This window comes from Pseudorca crassidens, chromosome 6 (genome assembly GCF_039906515.1).
Source record: "Pseudorca crassidens isolate mPseCra1 chromosome 6, mPseCra1.hap1, whole genome shotgun sequence".
Taxonomy (NCBI): Eukaryota; Metazoa; Chordata; class Mammalia; order Artiodactyla; family Delphinidae; genus Pseudorca; species Pseudorca crassidens.
The window spans coordinates 35,831,847-35,844,377 of record NC_090301.1 but is presented as its reverse complement, the minus strand read 5'-3'; the positions used below and the strand labels follow the sequence as shown (position 1 = coordinate 35,844,377).

The window sequence follows — 12,531 nt, the reverse complement described above, 5'->3', positions numbered from 1 at the left end:
GATTGCCTTCCAATACAGATCAGAGCTCTGCCAGGACAGGTTTTCACTCATGCATGCATTCATTCAACAAATATTTATTATTTATTATGTGGCAGGCACTGTTCTAGGCATTGGGATGATAGCAGTTAAGACGGACGAAGCTCTTGGGGTTTCATTTTAGTGGGGAAGAAAAACGACAACAAAGATAAATATTTAACATGAAAGGCTAGGAAGACAAAAACAATTCAGGGTAAGGGGACAGAGCGAGGAGTTGGCAGCCTCTCCTATTTTAAGCTATGGTATTTTAGGTCAGAGAAGGCCTCTCTGAGGAAGTGACATTTGAGTAGAGACTCAAATCAAGTGAATGTCTTGGGGCAGGAGGTAAGGTGAGGGGAAGAGGACTCCAAGCAGAAGAAATAGCTTAGTGCAAAGGGCTTGAACTGAACATGAACTAGGTATGTTCAAAGTCAGTGTGCTGGAGTGAGCAAGGAGCAAAGTACAAAAGATGAGGTAGGAGAGAGACAGAGGCCTTGAAGGACGTGGTAAGGACTTGGGATTTTATTCTGAGTGTTGTTGGAGCTTTCCGATTTTGTTTTTTTTAAAGATTTAATTTTATTTATTTTTGGCTGCGTTGGGTCTTCGTTGCTGCGTGCGGGCTTTCTCTAGCTGTGGTGAGCGGGGGCTACTCTCATTGCAGTGTCTTCTCTTGTTGCGGAGCACGGGCTCTAGGTGTGAGGGCGTCAGTGGCTAACGGGCTCTAGAGCGCAGGCTCAGTAGTTGTGGTGCACGGGCTTAGGTGCTCCGCGGCATGTGGGATCTTCCTGGACCAGGGCTCGAACCCGTGTCCCCTGCATCAGCAGGCGGATTCTTATCCACTGCGCCACCAGGGAAGTCCCTCTGATTTTGTTTTTAAGAAGGACATCCTGGCTGCTGTGTGGAGAGTAGACAGTATGTGGTCCGAGCGGGGTGGGAGAAGGAAGAACAATTAGAAGGCTCCTGCTATAGTCCATGGAAGAGAAGGTGGTGGTTTGAACTAAGAAGGCAGCACAAGGAGGTGGTGAGGAGTGTCCGGATTAGATATGTTCGGAATGGTAGATTCTACAGCAGTTACTGAGAGCTTTGAAAAGAGAGAAGTCAAAGGGGAGTCTAGGTTTTCGGCCTCAGCAACTGAGTAATAGGAAATGAATTCTTGTTTCTTTTCATACATCCTTCTCATATGGTGCTTAATATACAGCAGGTTGTCAAGAAATTTTTGTTGAAATTTGGTCTGCGACTATAAGATGTCATGACTTTCATCTCAATAGTGCTACTAATTTAGTCAATCATATGGCATTTTTATGAACGCTCTTATCTTGATATGGAATTTTATGTCAGAAATCTGGTGCTAGGACCTACCCTTCATCGGTGGTGCTCAAGTTCTGAGCGCTAAGCTCTGTGTGTGTGTGTGTGTGTGTGCACGCACTAGCGCACATGTGCACGTACGTGTGTGTGGTTTTATTTCCACAGAGAAAGTGGCCGGAAGAAAAGTCAATCTTAGCTTTAGTTGTAAATGGTATTTGGTTTCCTTACAGTGTTCCTGTGTTTTGAAAAGTACTTAACAAAAAAGTGATGAAGATGCAAGTAGGCATGGAAAGAATTCAGCAGAGCTCTGAATGACAAATCAGCCAGCCTCTCTCTCTCTCCCTCTCTCTGTGCCTCTCTGTGTCTCTGTCTGTCTCTGTCTCTGTCTCTCTCTCTCTCTCTCTCACACACACACACACACACAAACACAAATTCCTCTGGGCATTATGCCCACTGAATGCCTTACATGTCTTCAGCTAATCTTGCATGAGATTCTCTGCCATGCCACATACGTAACAATGTGCTAAATGACTAAAACAGAAACAACAATAATCTGAAAAAAATCACTTTCCCAGTTTTGCCTTGAAGTCAACCTACATTTTCATCACAGAAGATCAGTTTTATTACTGCCTCTTTGTGGCAGTTTCTGCTTGAAGAATGAGTGTTGTTTGATGTAGCAATGTCCTTCTGCATTGGGATCAAGGGGTAAAATAAGAAATTGGGGCTTCTTAAGAAATTGTGGGTCTAAGCAGAGGCCTGGAACACTCAGTGAAGACCCTAGGACTGTAAGCACATGCATTTACAGGTGTTTCTGCTGTAATGGGGTATACATGATATATGTATTCCTGAAAATGTTGAGTTCTGTGAAATCTTGCACTCAAAACAACAAAGTTTGTGGACAAAATATAGTTGGCACAAACCACCCAAAATCTATGGAACTTGATAATTAGAGCACCATCTAAATAAATAACTAGCACAATTTAAAATGAATATACTAGCCAAATTTTAAAAGATACGATAAATTCCTAATAAAAGTATTCCAGTAAATATGGAATTTAAGCTTAAAAAAAAAGTCAAATAGTTTTGATGAAAGGGGCTTTAGGTAGATGCAAGATGGTTACAGTTTTTTTGCTATTCCTCCCATTGAGAAGCAGAGTCTAGTTCCCTCTCCTGGAATCTGAGCTGGCCCTAATGACTTGCTTGACCAACAGAACGCAGCAAAAGGGATGTTCTAGTACTTCTGAGGTTAGATCACAAGAAAACTTGGAGCTTCCACCACGGACTTTGGGAATGCTGCTGCTGGGAGAAGTCACCTGCTCTGTGAGAAGTGCAACCACCCTGAAGGCAACGTGCTATGAGGAAGTCTGAACTATTCATGTGGAAAGGGAAGAGAGAGAGAAAAAGAGACAGAAATAGAGAAACCCAGCCAGCTCCCAGCTCTTCCAGCCTCCAATCCACTGGAGTCATCTTGAGGCTCCAGATACTGTGAAACAAAGAGAAGATGTTCCTTCCCAGCCTCACCAAAATTGCCAGAACAATGGTAAATTAAACATTTATGTTGCTTTAAACCACTAAGTTCTGGGGTGGCTTGTTATACAGCAATAGATAAATGAAACATATCTGAAAGGAATTGTTGAGGTTGCTGAACTACAGCAAAGAATGAAAAATATACCGTGATGGGGAGAAACAGGCAATCAGGTAAGACTGAGCCAAGGAGACGACTGTGGGGCGATTGTACCCCCATGGCTTTCCTGTCTTCAGCTGTGTTAAGTGCTTTAGTTTCAATTGCTGTTACCTGTTGGCACAAAATGTTAAAAACCTAGGAAAAATCCCATTTAAGTGAACACAACTTCTGCATTATATTGATATCCTTATCCTAATTACTAATTGCATACAAGCTAGATTTTGTTAAAGAAAAATAAGCTGTAGAAGAACAGACTGTCTTTGCTTTAGAAGCCCATGTTGGCCACAGTGAAGAGACTGAAAATGTCTTGACCGTTTCTTTGAATTTAGCACTCCAGGTTGAATTCTCATGAATAACTGTGGGCAAATGACAACGGGCAGAAAAATTATGCTGAATCCAGGAGAGAGAGAGAAAAGAGCTCCCATATATAGATAGGATGCCCTCTCTTAATTACAAGCAAACAAGGAATAGTAGAAAACTTCCTCAGCCAGATAAAAAGCATCTATGAAAAACCTACACTTAGCATTATATTTACTGGTAAAAGACTACATGCTTTTCCTTGATATCAAGAACAAGGCAGGGATTTCCACTCTCACTGCTTAAATTCAATATTGTACTAGAGGTTCTAGCCAGTATAATAAGGTAAGAGAAAGGTAAAGGCATGCAGATGAAATGAAAGAAATAAAACCATTCACAAACAATATGATCCCTTGGGTAGAAAATCCTAGGGAACCTATGATACAATTAGAACTTATAAACTAGATTAACAAGGTCATGGCATGCAAGATTAATATAAATATTCAATTGTTTTATGCTAGCAACAAACAATCTGAAAGTGAAAATCAGAAAACAATTTCATTCACCATAGCATCAAAAAGAATAAAATACTCTGGAATAAATTCAACAAAGTGCAAGACCTGTATACTAAAAACTACAAAACTTTGCTAAGACAAATGAAAGAAGATTTAAATAACGGGAGAAATGTTCCATGTTCATGAAATATTGTTAAGGTGTCAATTCTTCCCAAATTGATGTATAGATTCAACACAATCCCAATAAAAATCCCAGCAGGTTTGTTTCTTTTTGTTTTTTTGTTTTTTTTAAGAAATTGGCAAGCTAATCCTATAATTTACATGAAATGCAAAGAATTTAAAATAACCAAAGCCATTTTGAAAAAGAATAAAGTTGGAAGAGGTACACTACCTGAACTTACTATAAAGCTCTATATTCAAGATAGTGTCTGAGGATAAAAATAGAGACCAGTGGGGGTTTCCCTGGTGGCGCAGTGGTTGAGAATCCGCCTGCTAATGCAGGGGACACGGGTTCGAGCCCTGGTGTGGGAGGATTCCACATGTCGCGGAGCAACTAGGCCCGTGAGCCACAGCTACTGAGCCTGTGCGTCTGCAGCCTGTGCTCTGCAACAAGAGAGGCCGCGATAGTGAGAGGCCCGCGCATCGCGATGAAGAGTGGCCCCCCGCTTGCCACAACTAGAGAAAGCCCTCGCACAGAAACGAAGACGCAACACAGCAAAAATAAATAAATTAATGAATTAACTCCTACCCCTAACATCTTCTAAAAAAAGATATATATATATATATATATATATATATATACCAGTGGAATGGAATAAAAGGTCCAGAAAGAAATGCTTACACTTATGATTTGTCAATTTTCAAACAACATGCCAAAACAATGGAATGGGGAAAGGATAATCTTTTCAATATATTGAGCAGAGACAATGGACTAGCCATATGCAAAACAAACAACCACTTAGATCTTTACTTCATGCAGTACACAAGAGAATGAAAAGACAACTCCCTGACTGGAATAAAATATTTGCAAAACATATATCTGACAGAAAATTTGTGCCCAGAATATAAAAAGAACTCAACACTCTACTATAAAAACCAAACAACCTGGTAAAAAAGGGGCAATATTTGCAGAGACATTTCCTCAAAGTAGATGCTGATCATCAATAGTCGTTAGGGAAATACCAATCAAAACCACACTGAGAAACCAGTACATATCTTTTAGAATGACTAAATTTAACAAAACAGAACAAAGAGAGCAAACCAAGTGACAGAGATGATGGGAAACAACTAGAACTCTTTTATGCTATTGGTGGAAATATATACTACTTTGGAAAACAGTTTATCAGTCTCTTATAAGCAATCACTTATCATAGGACCCAGTAATTCCACTCCTAGGTATTTACTCAAGAGAAATGAAAACTTATATTTTCACAAAAGCCCATACGTGAATGTTTTTAGCAACTTTATTCATACTAGCCAAAACTGTAAAGGAGCCATATATCCTTCACCTGGTGAATGGATAAGCAAACTATGGGACATCTATATGATGGATTACAACTCAGCCCCATAAAGGAATCAACTATTGATGCATGCAATGACATGGATGAATTTCAAAAAGCTACATACTGCACTATTCCACTTACATAGCATTCTGGGAAAGGCAGAGCTATAGTGTTAGAGAACAGATCAGTGCTTGTCAGAGAACACTGGTGAAGGAGGGTCTGACTACAATGGGGCAGCACAAGGAAATTTTTGAGGTGATAGAACTGTATCTCATTTGTGGTGGTGGTTACATGACTCTGCATTTGTCAATATTCATTGAACTACACTCCAAAAGAAGCAAATTTTACTGTGTGTAAATTTTAAAAATAAATTTAAACAAATCTGGTTAACATCCTTACTCTTTATCCATTGTCTGTGACTTTTTTTCTTTTGGGAAACTTAGAATTTTCTCTTTGTGCCTAGTATTCTAAAATTTCACATTGTTGTGCATTGGTATGCAAATTATTTTCGTTGTCCTAAGTCTTTTACATAGGTCTTTTAAATCTATAAAAGCATATCTTTTAATTCTATGAAATTTTCTTGAAATATTTATTTGAAAATTCCCTCCCTAGTATTTTTCATGTTCTCTTTTTGTGGAAGTTCTATTAGTCTGGTCTTAACGCTCCTGGATTGATTCTTTTTTCTTTATTTTTAAAAGCATCACATACCATAAAATTCACCCATTTAAAGTGTATAATTAATCATTTTTTAGTATATTCATAGAATTGTGCAACCACCACCATAAACTAACTTTAGAAGATTTTCATCATCCCCAAAAGAAACCACATAATAACAGCCATTCCTTATTCCCCACCTGGATTGATTCTATAATCATTTTTCTTGTCTCTTATATTTTGCATCTTTACTTTTTTTGTCCTACTTTCTGTAGGTTTTCTCATCCTAATGTACTCATCCTATTCATTTTATTGATTAAAAAAATAAGTTGACTGTTGTATTTTTAATCTAAATGAGCTACACATGCAGTTGTAAGAAATAATACAGAGAAATGCTATATACCCTTCACCCAGTTTCCCCCAACAACAATATTTTGCATAACTATAGAATAATATCCCAAACAAAATTGACATTGATATCATCCACCAGATTTGCATGCACTCCTTTTGTGTGTATTTCATGCTGTGTAATTGGAATCACGTGTGTAGATGCACGTGACTACCGTCACATCAAGCAGCAGAACAGTTCCATCACACAGATCTCTCGTGCTACCCTTTTACAGACACAGCCACCATTCTTCCTCGCCCTCCCTAGACCTTGACAACCACCAATCTGTTCTCAAATTCCTCTATAATTCTGTCATTTTGAAAATGTTATGTAAATGAAGTCATGTAACCGTTTGAAATTGGCTTTTTTTACTTAGCATAACTCCCTTGATACCCGCCCAAGTTGCTGCATGTATCAGTAGTCTGCTCCTTTTTGTTGCTCAGTAGTACTCAATAGTATGGATTTACCACAGTTTGCTTAACCATTCACCTTCTGAAGAATATTTGAGTTATTTCCAGTTTTTGGAACATTTGTGTATGGGTTTTTATATAAACATAAGTTTTCATTTCTGACCCATATAAATTATGAGATAATAAATATTTGCTGTTTTGGCCATTAAGTTTTGGAGTAATCTTTAATACAATAATGGATAAATGTCTTTGTTAGTTTGGACTGCGATAACAGAAATACTATAGGCTGGGTGGCTTCAGCAACAAATTTATTTCTTACAGTTCTGGAGGCTGGGAAGTCTGAGATCAAGGTGCCAGCAGATTTGGTGTCTGGTGAGGGCTACTCTCTGCTTCACAGATGGCCATCTTCTTGCTGTGTCCTCACATGGCAGAGATAGAGATAGAGAGAAAGAGAGAGAGAGAGAGAAAGAGAGAGAGAGAGAGAGAGAGAGCGAGCGCTGGGCTCTTTGTTACAAGAGCACCAATACAATCATGGGGGCTCCACTCCCACGATCTCATCCAAACCTAATTACCTTCCATAGTCCCACCTCTAAATACTATCAAATTAAGGATTAGGCTTCAACATATGAAGGGGAAGCCCCATTCAGTCCATAGCAATAATTAATACAGCTAGTCATGTATTTCTCTAATACGTGTTATACTGTATAATTGAATGGCCTTTTCCAATTGGGGTTATGTGAGAGAATTAAGCAGAAAGTTATTTAACTGACTTTTTCTGAAGTCATTAGATAGACACTATGCACCCAAGGATGGTACATAGCTATCACTATTCTAGACGCATAGGTGAGGAGGCAATTCATTACACACAATGGATGCCCTCGATGTGGCTGAGAAGAGCTGGAGAGGGCTTAACTGCATAGACACTGGAGCTAGATTATATAGGTTCAGATCCAGGCTTTACCTGTAACTTCCTAAACAACCAGGGACAAATCACTTGATCTTTCTGTGCTTTGGTCTCCTCATCTGTAACAGGGGACAATAATATTACCTACCCTCTTCCTAGAGTTCTGAGGACTAAATGAGTTAGTAGAGATAAGGCATAATGTCTGGCCCATAGTAAGTACAATTTAAATGCAATAATTATTATTATTTTAAACACTTCACTATTAAAATAAGTGTTTGTGTACCACCTGTAAGCTTCTTGCATTATATTAGTGTATATTCCACACTAACCCATAGGTGATAAATGACTCCCTTTCCCATGCTACTCCTCTTGACTAAGGTTCTTCAAAAAGCTGCATTAAATCTTTAAGCTGCTAGAACACAATTCAGTTAGAAACTCCTCCTGCCCAGGAAGCCTCAGTAACTGCTGTCCCCCAGCCTGCAGGGGTGAGTGGGGAGAATCATGGGTTTGCAATATGCAGTAAGGAAGGAGGATCGTAAGAGAGCTTGATGCCTAGAATTTCTCACTGACCCCAAAAGAGCTCTCTGTGAAAAAAAGAAGCATAAAATATCTACCTCTTTCTGTCTTTATTTCTCCTTAGCACTGCTTCTAAACTTTAAATATAAGTTAAACTCCAAACTGAATTGACCTTCTAAACTTCAAGTTTATAGCACGGATTCATTATAAGCTTGAAAGAGATACTGGTGCATTGATGAGAGCTTGCCTTCTGCATGGCAATTTTATACACAGGGAGAGCCTGGCCCAAGGTCTTAATATAACAACTATTATACATTGAATGTACCTAGTTATCTGTAATGTAAGAATAATCCTATGATTTAACTGCTGATAATACTTGTTTTGTGGATGAGGGCCATGTTACAACTGTGTTTGAAAAGAATTTTAAACGAACCCTACTGTGGGCAGGGCCCTTGGTGGGCACTTGAGTGCTAGTTTGAAGGGAAAAAATGTGTGTAAGAAACATGTGATGTTTTTGCAGTGGTTTGAGGGCTGGGTTTGGTAATTATACTCTCGAATGCAAAAATCCAATGTGGCATAATGAAAAACACACCTCTGTTCTGCTTCCAAAACTCATTCCAAATACAGGACAGTTTTTGCCCAGGCCGACTGTGTTCCATAAAGTGTGCATTCGCTCCACTTCTGTCTATAAGAGCACCAGGACAAAAATAAGATGACACAAAATTGCGTGCCGCATCCTCCCTTTAGTTCCTGTTAACTCTTTTCCTCTAAGCTACCCTCTTCATCACTCTTATTGCTCAATCGACTTATTTGAAAACATATACAAAACCACTCTTAATAGAAGGAAGAGAAAAGTAGTCATTGTGGGTAGCAAATCAACTGTGTAGTTCAAATCATTATTACAATAAAATTTTGTTTATTAAGTACCCTGCAGAATTATAAAAAGGATAGCTTGCACTGGGTAGAAATAAAAAGCCAGCAAGGAATTACACAGTTTAATGTGAAAGTCCTTTTCTGCTACAAAATTCCTATCCAAGCCTGCCCTGCAACATTGAAAATTTGACTACAGAAATTCAAAGGAACAAAATTTGCCACGTGTATTTTGAACCGAATGTTATGAACATTCATAACATCTTTCTCCCTTATCTAAGAGAATCTTCTAATCAAGAAAGGGGAGACATTTTCAACCCTTTTTGTATGAGACTCACTGGATGTAAAAATATCAAGTACTCCCCTTAGTTGCCTACATTGGAGGGCTTATACTGTTGCTGCTTATATGTTGCTGAGGGTTTTATCAACTAGGTCATGGGGCAGTATTCTCTTTATGGTTACTCAGTGGAGAAATTTCTCTCAGAACTCAGTATCAGGAATGATTGTAATTTTCATTAACAACTTTCATGAAAAGGCTTCACTCTTTTTGCTTTTAATGCGAGGCAGCTCAAATTCCTGCCCTTATTTCACAACTTGTACTCAACTTTTAGGTATGCATTTTGCGTAATAATGTTATCCCTGGTTTTATCTTATTTGTCATACTCTAATTTTTCCTTTTCCATAATTTCTTCATCTACTCTTTTAATCTTGCACTATATTTTTGCATGTAGGCAATCTCAAATCCCCTTTTCAATAAGGTATGGTTTGAATTTCTAACTGAAGTGTCTAGAAAAAGAAGTAACTGTACTTCTTCAGCAGTTATGCTGACCAGAGAAGAACCATTGCTTTCTTCACCATGTGACACACTGCAGATGATATCAGCCTGGTGGTCTAAAATTCCCACCAATGCTAGTCAGCCAATGTGGCGAGAGGCTGCCACTTCTGCTTCTTGACACTGCATGACACAGGACCCAGGATCTCAAGTCACGACGGTTGGAACCTACCCTGACTTCAGTGCCTAACAAGACTATCATATTGTATAGGTGAGTAGAGGGTAGGTACAATCAAAACAACATCCTGGGTATATTTTGGTCTATCTTTTCTTCTTTTGTCTTAACAACTGCTGCCATTTATTGAGTTCTTACTGTGGTCCAAATACCTTTTTTCCCCCCAATATGGAACACTTCACGAATTTGCAAGTCATCCTTGAACAGGGGCCATGCTAACCTTCTCTGTATTATTCCAATTTCAGTATATATGCTGCTGAAGCCAGCACTATTTTGGCTTATCTTAAACATTCCAAGTGGGTTCTAACTTCAAAAACTTGTTTTGCAAATACAGTTCCTTTTGGTTTGGTTGGTTACTTTCTTCCCTGATGTGTCGTGATAGGATTAATGTTCCTCTCAACCTTAGTCTCCCTCGCTTATATTTCCCTTACCTCTTAACGTATAACTGAATTAGAAGGGTTTTTTTGCTCTTCTTGAGTATTACCCCCAAACCAAAACCATAAAAAGGCATTACACAAATACAAAAAAAAAATTTTTTAAAGGAAACAAAAAGGCAGCTATAAGGCCAAAACCAAACCAAACCAAATAACAAAACAGCAAAAAAACCAAAATAAACTCCCCAATTACCACAAGCAGCACCATAATAAACAAAGTTAGACGACAAAATGAAATGAGAAAAATATCTGCAATGTATGAACATAGGTCAATTTTGTTAATATATGAATCTTTCTTAAGAATCAATGAGGAAAAGAAAAAAATCCCAGAATAAAAATGAATTAAAGGCATGAATGAGCAGTTGACTAAGAAGAATACAAATGAACAAAACACATATGAAAAAAAGATTTAATCTTACTAGTTTTTTTTTATTTTAAATTTTAAAGTTATTTTTAAATACAAATTAAGATACATTGAAAATTTTTGCTTATCAGATTGGGGAAAAAAATTAAAAAGAATTATAAAACCTGATAGGAATGTGATTGAATCTTCCTGGAAAAAAAATTGATGATAAAGATGACAAGCTTGTACAATGTGCTTCATTAACTCTCACACAGATCCATGAGTAAACGTGTACAGTTTGTGGGATGGAGTGAGGAGTGGGAAGCAATGTGGAGGTCCATTACTAGGGAATGAAGAAGTAAAATGCATGCATACATACAGGGCGTCCCTGGTGGCGCAGTGGTTGGGAGTCCGCCTGCCGATGCAGGGGACACGGAGTCGTGTCCCGGTCGGGGAGGATCCCACATGTCGCGGAGCAGCTGGGTCCGTGAGCCATGGCCGCTGAGCCTGCGCGTCCGGAGCCTGTGCTCCGCAACGGGAGAGGCCACAACAGTGAGAGGCCCGCGTACCGCAAAAAAAAAAAAAAAAAAAAAAAAATGCATGCATACAGTGGAATGCCATGCAGCAATTATAATAAATAAGCTATATTTTCATATAACATGATCATATCTCAAATTCATAGTACTTAAGGTTAACACGTAAGAAACAAAATGAGATTTTTAGCGCAGCATCACTGGTATATCTTAAAAGCACATATATACAACACCACGATGAGTTTTTCAGATACACATATTTCTACATAGAAGAATAGACAGTGAATTTAAAGGATAGATATTACGTACACTAGGTTGGGTACCTGGGAGAGAGGAAGATGGGGGATAAAGAGAATAAAAATAGCACGAAATAACATGTAAGAGAAGTCTTACTTAGACTACTAAGCCATGAACTGAAGTGTGTGAGAAACTCAACTTGGGGCAGCTGAGGTGCCTGTCATGGAACCAGAAATTGTACTTCTGCTAGAATTTATTCTATGACAATAGTTAGTCTCTGTTGATTTTCTACTTTTTAAAAGCCTGAAGTAAAACATATTTCATAATCAAAGATCTTTGGTTTCCCACACAGTGAACACACTCATATAATCAACTCCCAGATCAAGAAACAGAACATTTTCAATTCCTTGACGTTTTTTGAGCCATTACTGGCCTCCATCAAAGGTAACCACTATTCTGATCTCCCATACCACAGATTAGTTTTATCTGTTTAACCTTTCAATAAATGGTATCTCTTTTGTGTCTGCTTCTTTCTTTCTCTATTATGTTTGTGAGATTAACCCATGTTTTTGCAAGAGACAGTATAATTTTTTTTTAACCATGTAAACTGGATTAATTTGAGTATGTTTAAAATAGTCAAGAAACTTTCCAAAGTTTCTTAGGTATGTTAATGTGTTTTGGACACCTAACATATCAATTATAAATAGTTCTTATATTGTCACTAAAACCCAGCACAGTATATAATAGCCAATTTTTAAAAACAAACTTTGAATCCTGAAAATGCAAGTACTTCTAATAAAGAAGTCGCTAAGACTAACATAACAGCTTTAGAGCCTACAGATAATGAGACTATGCTAGATATTCTGTAACAGACCATGGAGTGATACAAAGACAACACATAGCCTCTAGACTCAAAG

The 12,531-nt window shown here is 38.2% G+C and overlaps 1 non-coding gene across 1 annotated transcript; it reads right to left on the bottom strand.

Moving 5' to 3' along the window:
* Positions 1-10,229: 10,229 nt before the first annotated feature.
* On the bottom strand, positions 10,230-10,336 carry LOC137226909 (U6 spliceosomal RNA). The gene has a single exon (XR_010944601.1). It is a non-coding gene; the product is annotated as a U6 spliceosomal RNA (small nuclear RNA).
* Between the last annotated feature and the right edge of the window lie 2,195 nt (positions 10,337-12,531).